Here is a 13,756-nt window from a genome sequence, read left to right as displayed (position 1 = left end):
CGGGGGGAGGCTCAGGCATGGCGGGCTGCAGGTCCCAAGCCCTGCCCGGCGGGGAGGCAGCTAAGGCCCCGTGAGAAGTCGAGAAAGCAGCTGCTGGCCCAGGTTCTAAGCCCCTCACTGCCCGGGGCGGCGGGCCGGCTGGCCAATCCGAGTGCGAGGCCCGCCCGGAACTCGCGCTGGCTCGCAAGGGCCGCGCGCAGCCGCGGTTCCCGCCCGTGCCTCTCCCTCAACACCTTCCGGCAAGCTGAGGGAGCCAGCTCCAGCCTAGGCCAGCCCAGGAAGGGGCTCCCACAGTGCAGCCGCGGGCTGAAGGGCTCCTCAAGTGCCACCAAAGTGGGAGCCCAGGCAGAGGAGGCACCGAGAGCGAGCAGAGCGAGTGAGGGCTGCAAGGGCTTCCAGTATGCTGTCACCTCTCAAGAGCTCCCTCAGAGGCCTGTGTAAGGTAAGAGTTCTGGCAGAACAAGCCATTGTCTGAGGCTCCAGCTTCATGACCTTTTTGAGTTTGATAGCTTGAAGGCAAGAAGAGACAAACCAGGTTATTAGAAAGCATGTATCAAAATGAAACAAAGGGAGGGGTAAGAACAACTCAGAAATCCCTAGGGCTTTTACCAGTTTGCACAGAGAGGCCAAAAGCCTGACTGGTAAAAAAACTTTACCCTTTTGTTGGCAAGTTGGGCTTCTGGGTTCCCTTCCGCTGAGCCTAATCCTAAGCCAACAGTTTAAGGTTTGGGAAATTAACTATTTCCAGTTTGGAGGATGCATCTGAGGGGACTGTCCTGTAGTATGGAGATACAATTACCTATCTGTGAAGAGAAGACAGAGGAGGAGAGAAGAAAAAAAGAAGGCATTTTTCAAATGAGTCCCAGGAGTTCATGATGCATTCGAAAGGGGTACAGACTGAAGATGAATGGCTATCCATCTAGAAAGAGGGGAGCAGGCATCCCTCGTTCCCTTCTCTTACTAGTCGATACCCAGGGTACGTGAGGGAGAAAGGGAAGAACATTCTCTTTCTCTCTTCCATCCTTGTATCCCTGAGTCCCAGCAACCTTGGCAGGTGCCGCCATGAGTGCCAAAGCGGCTTGTGCCCATGAAGCAGCAGGGCCTAGGAAGTGGTGCAAGGTGAAGCAGTAGCTGCTAGTGTAGAACTGCAGCAATTATAGGGGGTGGGAATTATCCACTCTATCCATGTACGCCCTGTCTCCCCTGCTGTCAGTAGCCTTGAATTTCCTAGACCTCATTTATGCCATGGATACTAGCGTGGCCTTTATCCATGAAACGAGAAGCTTGGGCTTGGCTTAATCAACAGGAATCAGCCACGTTCACCTGTGTTGTGCCTTTTACCTTCCATTATCATTTGCTTCTGGATCCCTTAGATTCAGTTTTTTTCGTACGGCTTTGACCTGAAGCTTGGAATTGAATTTGGGACAAAAATGTGTCTCGTGGGGGGTTCTATGGACTCCTTACCATAAGCTGAATGTTAAGGTGAAACTGTGAAACTGAGCCCTCTTCCAACAAGGGAGATAAAAGATGTCTTGTGACACACCCAGATAACTGGTGGCTATAGTTATGCTTGCTATGATTTAAGCACAGGGTGCTTGGCTTTTGTTAGCTCTCTTGGTCTTACTTTCCCAAAAGGAAACCTCTGAGTGATGGGGCATGCTGCTTATTTCCATTACCTGGCAGGATTTGCAGGATTATTGCTCACAACTAGAATATTCACTTTATTGTAGTGGTCTGAAACCAAATCTGTAATATCTCTGAAGTAAGCTTATGGGTATATACACACACATGCGCACACACACACATGCACATGCATGTATTATATATACATATGCATATACACATATGTCTGTATATGTGCTTCATGTATTTTAGCTTGCTTCTATAATTTCATAAATATGCTTGTTTATTCCTTCATATTTTTCTTTTTTATTTAAAACATACAATTTGGTTTGCCAAACTTACAGATTCTTATTATGGCTTTCTCTTTAAAATCTCTGACATGTGTATCTTTGCTTCTCACATTTGTTGCTTCGAAAGTATGCCAATATTATCTTTTGAATGACCTAATAAGTACAAACATGCTGATAAGTATTGTCAGTATCTGGCAATTTTGTCATGACTGATAAGGTATAAATCATAGCCTATATCAATGTGAGGGCAAAGCTCCATGATAGAAAATTCATTCTGATATGTGTATTGGGTTTCTGAATAACAGAACTAAATTACCTCAGCAAGGAGCTTCAGTGTAGTAGTGTACCTAGATTGGTCTGTGAGAGATGGTATCACCACCTTCATTATTAAATGGCTTAATAAGTCACATGAAGATAAAGGAAAAAAAGAGAAACTTTCGCTTTTTTAAAAAATCTGGACTGAAAGTCTATGTGGCTGAGACACACTGAAGTGTAGCAGAAAGGGCTGGGCATATCAATTGTTTACCAGTCTTTTCAGTGAATTTGAGCACCTCAGTAGCTTGTCATGTGATTTTAATTGGGAAAAGCACACAGAATATTTAAAAGTGTGTCCAAGGCCCTTCATCCTCAAACTATGAACACATACGTTTTTGTTCCGTGTTCCAGTGAAATCCCTTTCCCACTGTATTACAGAGGAGCAATTCTGAATACAAGTCCCATTCTGAATTTGGTGCCCCAAGAACAACAGGGCCTCTTTAGACTAAATCTTTTTATTATTTTACATGTTTTTATTAAGTGACTTTACCATCAATGTCTTTCATATAACATTTTTGGTAATACAATTATATTACCACCACCACATAACCATTTCATTTTAAAAATGCAGGATGTCAATGAATGCTATCAAAGCAATGAAGTTGACTAAAAGTCTACTTTTCATTTCAATTAAAAGGACTCTGTGTTCGTGTGTGTGTGCATATGCATGTGCGCGGGCGCATGTGTTTGTGTATGTGTTTCTGTGTGTTTGGCTCCTGTATGTTCTTTACCTCACAGAATTAAACAAAGAGAGAAATACTTTCAAATGTAATACTTATCTGCTAAACATTTGAAGGTAAGTTAATTTGCCCGGTGGGCATAACCTCCTGTTGTTTACTGTTGTTTAGGGGCTACATAAATATAAAGCAACAATGTTAGTTTCAGGATATTTTGTTTTCACTTGATTAGCTTTCTGCAAGAAAGCCCACAGAAGAGCAAACCAAATCACCTTAAGGGAACTTGCTTACTCATAAACATCCTTCCAGATGACTATTTCACTCTCCAAACACATAAGGTTCAAACATATAATGAAAGCGGAATACATAATGAAAGGGGAAGGTTTCGTTATCTCCTTCACTGGGTGTGTGATGGGGGTGTGGCTCGCTGATGACCATTTCACTCTCCAAACACATAAGGTTCAAACATATAATGAAAGCGGAATACATAATGAAAGGGGAAGGTTTCGTTATCTCCTTCACTGGGTGTGTGATGGGGGTGTGGCTCGCTGCTTCCTGCCCCACTGCTCAAACCCCTGGGGGGAGCATGCAGACGGGCAGTTTGTGGGGCTCCAACCCCACCGCAGTGTCTAGGGGTGAATATTTACAGCTGCTGAAGCCCTTATTACAAAGACGGGGATTTCTGTATCCTATGGTTCTTGCCTTGGTGTACAAAAAGAATTGGATCACACGTGGGCTTGAAGAATGAGTGCAAGGTTTTATTGAATGAAAGTAGCTCTCAGCAGATGGAGGAGCCAGAAGGGGGAGATGGTTTTCCCCTGGAGTTGGCTGCTCTGTGGCCTGGGCTCTTCTCCAACCACCCCAGCCAAACTCTGCGTTGTTGCGCTGGTCTCTGGTCTTTAGGCCGGCTGGTTCTGTCGGTGTACCCCTCCGCCGGCGTGTTCCCCTCGCCATCATCTGGATGTCCAGCCGCTTGTGTCTTCTTCTGCTGATGCGTTCTTCTGGACATCCAGCCACTTGTGTGTCTGCGTGCTAATGCTAAGATTTCAGGGTTTTCATAGGCATAGGATGGGGGTGTGGTGGGCCAGGATGGGCTTGGGAAATGCAACATTTGGGTACGAAGGCAGGAGTGCCCGTCCTCACCTAGGTCTGTGAGTAAGGCCCGGGGTTAGAGCCCTAGCCAGGGACCACACCCTCCTCTACCCAGAACTTCACCCTTCCTTATCAATAATAGTCAAACCCTTTAAATGCTAAGTGAAATGTCTATATTTACCAGGTGTTTCTCTATGTTTGTGTGTATGTGTCTTCAATTTGCTTATTTTTCATGACAAGTCAGTTACTGAAAGGAGACTTAATGTAGTTTGCTTTTACATGTATTAATCTATTCACTCATCATGACCAAATTGCACTTCTCCTGCTAAAGAATAATCTCTTAGAACTACAGTTTTTCTCCAAAGCCTGTGGCTGTGTTTTAGGGGCCTGTTTATAAAAATGAGATATAATTTTAAGAGAAAACAATATTGAAAGTACTAGGCTAACTACTGTGCAAGTTTCTGTAAGTCTTTAGTTATTTTAAACTAAAATGTTTTTTTAAAGGCTACCTTAATGAAATTACTACTTTAATTATTCCATTGTGATAATTTTTCACTTTATTCAATCTATTCAATTATTTTATCTTTTTTTCTTATGAAGTCTTGAAATGTATCTATAGTAGTTATTAAACTGCAACTATTTCTTTTTGCTTTTTAAATTCCTGCCTCATTTCAAACACAAAAATAGTCACAATAATTAATATTTATATAGAACATTTACTGGTGACATTGCTTTAATATACTTTTTTTCTTCATATGATTGTTTTAACAACTTACTGATCTATTTCACTGATGACAAAACTGAGACTAAGGTTAAAATGGGTCATGTGCAAGGTCACATAACCAGTAAAATAAGGCAGCCAGGATTCAAATTTCTGTTTTCTAAATGTACATCCTTTCTCTTTTTCTCTGCATCATAATTGAAGGGTCTTTAGTGATCATTAAGGCCAAACAGCTCATTATAATGATGAAAAAAAAGAGGTTCAGAGAGGTCAAGTGGCTTGCCACCAGGAGGCTTGAGGCATAGCATGAACACCAACTAGTTGCCTTCAAACCATTAATTGTAATAATTACTGCACTTGCAGCTTAGTTGCTATGTCCTAGCTCCTTTGATCTGAAAATAAACATGAATTAGTATGATGACAGTGTAGCTATTTTTTTTTCTCCCCCTGCTGTTTCTTAGTCCATCTCCTTTCATGTAACTTTAGTGCTCTCCTTTATGGCTGAGAGTAAAGCCTCTTAGCTTAAAGTCTCAGGAGATGTCTGTGGGACCAAAAGTCGAGGGATGTGGACAATAAAAAAAAAATCAGCCAGAATTTATTATTTTAAGAAGAAAAGTGAAAAAAAAAAAAAAAAATCCAGAAGGATTAAGAGAGAAACACACCATAAGGTAAAAAGGATGAGGTTCTTGAATTTGGTAGTAATACAATCAGATTTAATCTTAGAAAAATTATTCTATCAGTGGAGTGTAGAAAAAAATTAAAATAACTGAAATGGATAAAGAGTACAAGCTCCTCCACCTGTACTAACATCAAGGATGTAGTTGTCCCAATTAATATAGTAAAATGAAAATAAACAAGTATGCAACCTAGTAAACTACAAATATACTTTGAGTAATATTTACTAAGAACAGAGTTGGATGTCTTTCTGGACCAAATGTGAAAAACATTTTAGTTGAATGCTTGATAATTATTCACACAAAGAACATTTATTTGAACTGAACTGTGCCCAGTAAAACCAAACACAGCAGTGAAAAGTAAAGGTTGAATTAATGTTAGTAACTTGAAAAATAATATGAACAGTAAGTCAGCAGCATATATTTCTTTTTTTATGTGAATATTCATTTCACACTGTCTGCTACCCTATAGCTCATTATCTCACTTTTAGAATAGATGATTTTTATTGCAGAGTATTTTTCTAAATCCCCTGGAATACTGAGCTATTTGGTAATTTTTACCGTGCATTTAAATAAATTTCATGCTTATACATATTACTTGACTGAATCGGGGTCCTCAACCCCCAGGCCTCAGACCAGTATTGGTTCGTGGCCTGTTAGGAACCAGGCCACATAGCAGGAGGTGAGCGGCAGGTGAGTGAGTGAAACTTCATCTGTATATACAGCTGCTCCCCAAGGCTCACATTACTTAATGCCTGAGTTCCACCTCCTGTCAGATCAGGGGCAGCATTAGATTTTCATAGGAGTGGGAACCTTATTGTTAACTGTTTGTTGAGGGATCTAGATTGTGTGCTCCTTATGAGAATCGAATGTCTGATAATCTGTCACTGTCTCCCATCACCCTCAGATGTGACTGTCTAGTTGTAGGAAAACAAGCTCAGGGCTCCCACTGATTCTACATTGTGGTGAGTTGTATAATTATTTCATTATACATTACAATGGAATAATAGCAGAAATAAAGTGCACAATAAATATAATGTGCTTGAATCATCCCAAAACCATCACCTGACCCTGGTCCATGGAAAACTCTCTTCCCCGAAACCAGTCCCTGGTGTCAAAAAAGTTGGGGACTGCTGCTCTAGACAATGAATTAACATTAAGTGATTATTAAGAGCAATAAAAGTCACTAGTTATTTAGTACTACAATAATACTGTGTAATAATACTATATAACACAATAACTGCCATAATTACTATATAATAATGTTATATAATGTAATAATAATATTAAATGAATTACCCCCAAAATAAGTGGCTTAAAACAATAAGTATTTACATAGCACTTTTGGATAGTAGGTCAATCATTTAGGATGAACTCAGTGGGACAGCTGTTCTGATCTCAAATGGGCTCCCTCACACATTTAGTGTTTCACTATCTGTTTGGGTCTTTGTCATCTGGCTGTTGCCTTGTTTGTTATGGGTGACTAGGCCTCCTCCAGCATGCTAACCTGACAATCGTCTCATGTTGAAGGAAGAATGATCAAGTAAACTAAACTGTACAAAAACCTCTATTACTGAAGCTCAGAACCAGTGCACTGATCACTTCCAATACATCCTAGCAGCCAGTGTAAATTATAATGCCAGTGCAGAGTGAAGGGATGGAGAAACAGATTCCACCTCTTTAGTGAGAAGTGGTGCAAGTTTTATGGTACATGGAGTAGATTTAGTGCCATCTGTCATATACATATACATATACATATACGTATACATAATATATCCCAAGAAAGTATTTCAGTAAAATTAATTTTGACCTAGTGAAATAATTTATGGATTTTAATACTATCATAAGTTAATACTGTTAAGAAAGTTTAATTTACATTAAAATTGCTTCACTGTTTATAAAAATTCATAGAATTAAAGATAAAGAACCTCTTGTCATGCTAATTTATATTACCAACTTTAAAAAGCTATTCATGGACATTTATTAAACACTTATATGCACATTATACTAGGTGTTGCGGGAAAAGCGACTAACAGAATCTAGGTAGTTCCTGCTTATGATAATTAATTTTATGTGCCACACTAATACACCACCCTCATAGAAATTATAATATAGTGAATCTAATAGTGTCATTCAAAATCTTCAACATGCAGGCTAAGGTGTTTATAGAATTAAAAATAAAGAATGAATAGGTTATGCTGACTCTTAATCAGTTGTCAGAATTTGAAATAAATTTAGAATGGAGAGCAGGACATTCAAAACTGATCATACCATTAGGGAAAGGGCAGCATCGGCAAAATACCATACAGAATTTTAAAATTGTGTACATGTAAAGGATGTGGTTCCTCAGAATGGATTTCTAGCATAATCCACAAGTTAAACCAGGAAGTCTGTTAAGTTATGTACTTGGTTTTCCTAGAGTATTTGTCAATCAATACCAATTGTTGTATATCCTGGAACATCCATTATATAGTAATTTAAAATTTATAAATTATTTTTATACATATTTTCTTTTATGCCCTTAGCAGCTTTTTGAGACAGGCAAAACAATAATTATTAGACATTTTTAGATAAACTTAATTTAGAGAGATTATCTTATTTGTCCTTGTTTCTCAACTTGTGCATGTTAGAATAAAGATGTAAGTTCCTGGTGCCTAACAGCTCATGTTCTGTGTTTATGGTAGGCTAGCTTAGGTTTTTTCTATAACAAATGGGGTTCCTAATCATATATGGCTTCCAGCCATGCCACTTTGAGAATTCATGATAGTTCTTGTGATTAATAATGGATAACCTATGTTTTCTCTGGTACACATACACATGAATTATAAAGAGTATATTTTTGAGTTAAAGCCCAATTAAAATATTGTACAAGACCTAGCTTATTTTGAAACCCTATGGAATTTAGGAAATCCCCATTTATATGCAAGAGGTTGTTCAAAGGCTTATTGTTCCAGGAAAATCACATAATTCTTTGAGATATCAATTTCTTACTAATATGCTCTCATGAGTACCATGAAGCCTCTCTGAAAACCACTCTCGTACAATACCAAAGTAAGGTCCTAAATTCTAGTGCAGATTCATAAAGGAAGTTTTTAGAAGCAGTTATCTGACTCTAGCACCATTCAGTTAAGTCAAAAATACAAAAATGTATACAAAGTGGATCAGGGTATAGAGGTCAGAGGATTCCATAAGGAGGGCTTCTTTGGAGGACGCTGTGCTTTGTATGGAAGTGTCTGCACCTTGCCTTAAGTCCAATGGAGACAAGAGAGTCTGCAGCTGGATCATCTGGAGAGCCTAGAATGTGTTACTTGCAATTGGAGACACTCAGGACCTGTGTTTGATGTATACCTGAGAAAGCCAAAGCCGCTAATGGCAGGGCAAAAATAGAAGGAGCAGGATTCTATATTTAAAAAGTAACTACACTCTTAACATCAGGGAAGGCCAGGAATGTGAGCTGGATGGGAGTGAAAGTTGGCAGTCATTTTAAATATTACTCAATAATATAGCCAGGAAAAAAAATGGGACCCCAATAGGGAGGGACAGATAGAGCCCCACATATAATATAGTCACTTATACAATTTCTAATCATAGTGTAATTTTCTTTTATTTTGTTCTGTAACATTCAACATGACATTGTTTTTTCTCCTACTTCAGATTTTTACATTTCATATTGTAAGTGGATGCATATTATTGTATGTGATATTATATAGATGATTATTTACTTGTGCCTGGAAATTTAAGTTGGTTCCTATTGTTTTGGTTTAGATTCTTTTCTATTTATTTGTTTTTTTTATTTTGCTACTGTAAATAATCCTGATATTAACATATTTATTTATATAGCTATTTCTTACCTTTAAATCCCGTTTTCTTAAACTTTGTGAAATGTTTTCTGTGTCAGTTCATATAATTGAATATTTTAAAGCATATACTTTGCTTATGACTAAAAGCTATGGTGTTGCAAAGATTTTTTTCATCCTTACATAATTGTAATGTGAGTGCTTTATGGTAGTGGCAAAACTTGTAACAATTTCTTATTGATTTTAATTATAATTAATTACTTTTTCATTAATGGTTTATATGCAGACAAAATCCTCACTCTACAGTTTAGTATTACATGCAGTCAGGCAAACCAAAACACATACTATATTTATATTTCTAATACAAAAACAAAGATATATTTCAGATAATGCTGTGTATCTAGAAAATATAGGAATGTTGACTACAAAAACTGTAGAAAGTTTATGAATTAAAATAAGTTATATAAGCTTTCTATGCATACAATATACTGTCGTTCTTTTCTTTTTGATCATTTTAAAATTTCATTTGTATTTTCAAAATTAATGCCCATAATTTATATAAAATTCATGTATATGCATATAATTATACATATGTTCAAACATACATGCACATAAATATACGTATGTTCAAACACACATGTATATATTGTTATGTAGGGAGCATGCAATTTATGATATTAAAATTCTTCTACATCATAAAAAACAGCATTTTTTGTCACCCTTTACCAACGAGATTTCATTGTTGTGTTTTTGTTTTGTTTTGATTTTGAGATGGAGTCTCACCCTGTCGCCCAGGCTAAAGTGCAATGGCATCATCTCAGCTCACTGCAACCACCACCTCCCAGGTTCAAACCATTCCCCTGCCTCAGCCTCCCGAGTAGCTGGGATTACAGGCACCCACCACCACACCTAGCTATTTTTTTTTTTTTTTGTATTTTTAGTAGAGACAGGGTTTCACCATGTTGGCCAGGCTGGTCTCAAACTCCTGACCTCGTGGTCCGCCCACTTCGGCCTCCCAAAGTGCAGGGATTACAGGCATGAGCCACCACTCCCGGCCACCAACTAGATTTCTTTCACCAAAAGAAACTGGGCTTAAGGAGGAAGAAGAAGAAATTATAATGTATATTGGAATTCTTACTATCAACACTGTATTTTATATAAATACATTCCTATTAACGAGCAATTAACCAGTCAAAGCCTAAGAAAGATGAACTATTCCCTATATATTTTTTTTCTGTTTTTGTGATGCTGTATAACAGATGAAATTTTATGTCATGATGCATTAGTATACTGTTAAATTTTAATTTCAATTAATGATCTTTATACTTTTATGCACATAAGGGATATTTTAGGCATTCATTTCCCTTCTAATTAGCTTTTATTGCTGAATTCATTCTGAATCAGGAAGTCATTAAATGCTAAAACATTCACAGCTGAATTTACTTATCCCCTAATAAAATAAATTAGTCCTTTGAACAAAGAAATGTAAAATTTTTATTTAACCAACCTAGATTTAAATTGGGTACACACACACTCACACTTACAAACACACAAATGTATACACACACACATATCCACACAATATTTCCCTGAACAGAATTCTGATCATATTGTCTGGCAATGGCCATATAGAATTCACTGGATACTCATTTTCTATTATTTCCTATTTTTTGCATGTTTCAAGAACATCTTAATGTTCCCTGAAAATATAATGCACTGTCATAGCTTTGAGCCTTTGTTCTCCTGTGGGAGAAAGTATTTCTCTTCTTTTTTTCTTTAACCAACTTCTAAGCACACATCCAGATCCAGTTTTAACAATTTTTAGATGCGAAAACTTGACATCGAAACAAAACTATTATAAAAGAGATTTGATGATGTAAATCTCTTAAGCTTCTAACATTTATTGCAAAGAGTAAAATACCAAAAGAGTCAGAGATAAGTTAAATCAAAAACAAGTTACTTAAAAATTAAATTTATGAAACAGTTTAAATGGAATAAAGTAGCATCCTTTTAAATAAAATAACAACTCTATGCTAGATGCAGTGGCTCATGCCTGTAATATCAGCACTTTGGGAGGCTGAGGCAGGCAGATCACTTGAGGTCAGGAGATTGAGACCAGCCTGGCCAACATGGTGAAACCTTATCTCTACTAAAATTACAAAAATTAGCCAGGCATGGTGGAGTGCATCTGTAGTCCCAGTTACTTGTGAGGCTGAGGCAAGAGAATCACTTGAACCTGGGAGGTGGAGGTTGCAGTGAGCTGAGGCTGGCCACTGCACTCCAGCCTGGGCAACAAAGTGAGACTCAGTCTCAAAAAAAAAAAAAAACCAAAAACCAAAGACAAACAAACAAAAAACAAAAACAAAAACAACAACAACAACAGCAAAAAAAACACTCCAACTATACTAGTGAAATTTTCCTAGGTAGCATCTTGGGCCATTTTTTTTTTTTCCAAAAAGCAGGTTCATAGTTCAAAATAGAAATAATAAGAAAATTTTGTTTTATTTGTTTTTAGTGACTTTTCAAAACTATATTTCTTGGGCCCAAATCATAAAATCTGAATGAAACTCTGCAATAATTTACATTTGAAAGGACCTTCCCAATTGATTTAAATGATCAGTCACATTTAGAAACCAGTTTTCCTAGACAAGATTTAATAAACAAATAATAAATACATAGTCATTAAAAGCTAATCATCCCATAAATAAATTTCCAAAGAGATGATCCTATATAGTTTAGATTACTTAAAGAGCTTTAATTATTTACTTTTCTAAACAGTGTTCCAAATTGTGTTGTATTTTACCTTCCTTTTTATTCTTTAAATATTCATTGAACATTTATAGTTCCAGGCTCTTAAGGTATTAAAATGAAATAAACACAAATGCACCTGGAATCTTATACTCTAGAATAAGTGTATAGAAGGCAAAGGTTATCAAAATGCATTTAAAATGCTTTGCAAGATTCAAAATTACTAATTCAATGCTATTCAGCAGATATTTTTTGAGTTACTTCTTACCTGTCTCCCTGTACTGAGTGTTCTGTAGATAGGAGATTCTAAGACAGTCATTTGTTAGTTTTTCCATTACTATAAAGAAATAACTGAAGCTGGGTAATTTACAAAGAAATGAGGTTTTAGTTTGGCTCATGTATCTTCAGCTATATAGGAAGCATGGTGCCAGCATTTTCTTCTGGTGTGGGCCTCAGGAAGTTTCCAGTCAGGGCAGAAAGCGATGGGGAGCTGGCACATAACATGGTGAGAGCCGGAACAAGAGAGAGAAAACAGGTGCCATTCACTTTGAAACAACCAGATCTTGAGTGAACTCAGAGCAAGAACTCACTAATCACTGAAGGGATGGCACTAAATCATTCATGAAGGACCTGACCTCATGATCCTATCACCTCCCACAAAGCCCCAAATTCAACATTGGGAATCACATGAGATTTGGATGGAACAAACAGCCTAACCTTACCAGTCTTAAGGATCCTGTCCCCAGCAGTTTATAGCCACATAATAATTTCAATAAAGTGAGCTAAGAGTTTTGATAAGGGAATGTTTAAAATATCGTTGTAAGTAATAGCAATCAGGCAGGAAATTCAAATTTAGAAGATAGCTGTGGTTGTCAATTCTGGCTGCACACAGAATAACCCAAAATGCTTTCAGTTACCTCAATGACCAGTCTTCAACCCAGATCAATTAAATCACAATCTTTCCTTTTAGGATCCAGATATTAGCATTTATTAAAGTTCCCAAGTGTTTTCAAAGTGCAGCCAATCAGAAAATCTGTTGGTTAGAGATGACATTCTAGAAGACAGTATTTTTTGTCTGATTGTTCATATAAATAGTAGTTAGTCAAACTAAGGGGAAAGGTGAAGTCAGGTAGGGGCAGAGGATCAGGATGTTCTCCAGGAAGAAGAAAAATTATTGCATGACTTATGGATTTGAAAATTGAAAGATATCAATAAAGTTTTATGCAATAGAGATGATTTCTTGATAGAATAAAAGAAAAGAAATTATAGGATCTGGTAAATTACATTGATGTAAAATATTTAAATTTGTCTCAAAGGTAGAGAACCTCAAATGTTTCTGTGCTTAAGAAACACTTAGGAATCTTTCTGAAAGCATAATTTTCTGGGTCCCCATGTCCCAGAGATTACGATTTCTTAGGTCTGTAGTGGAAAACAGAAATGTTTATTTTTAATAAATACTCCTACATTATTTTGACATAAGTTGTGTAACAACAATTTAGAGAAACAAGAAGGGGAATACAGTTCAGATTTGCTATTTAGAAAGATTCTTAGGGGATATAAAATGAATTTGAGAAGCTCAGTGCTCAATTCCCACCTATGAGTGAGAACATGCGGTGTTTGGTTTTTTGTCCTTGCGATAGTTTGCTGAGAACAATGAGAACACTTGGACACAGGAAGTGGAACATCACACACCCGAGCCTGTCATGGGATGGGGGTAGTGGGGAGGGATAGCATTAGGAGATATACCTAATGTAAATGACGAGTTAATGGGTGCAGCACACCTACATGGCATATATATATATATATATATATATATATA

The sequence above is a fragment of the Hylobates moloch genome, unplaced genomic scaffold (genome assembly GCF_009828535.3).
Source record: "Hylobates moloch isolate HMO894 unplaced genomic scaffold, HMol_V3 SCAFFOLD_1, whole genome shotgun sequence".
In the NCBI taxonomy this organism is placed as follows: Eukaryota; Metazoa; Chordata; class Mammalia; order Primates; family Hylobatidae; genus Hylobates; species Hylobates moloch.
Note: the sequence above shows the minus strand (reverse complement) of the source record.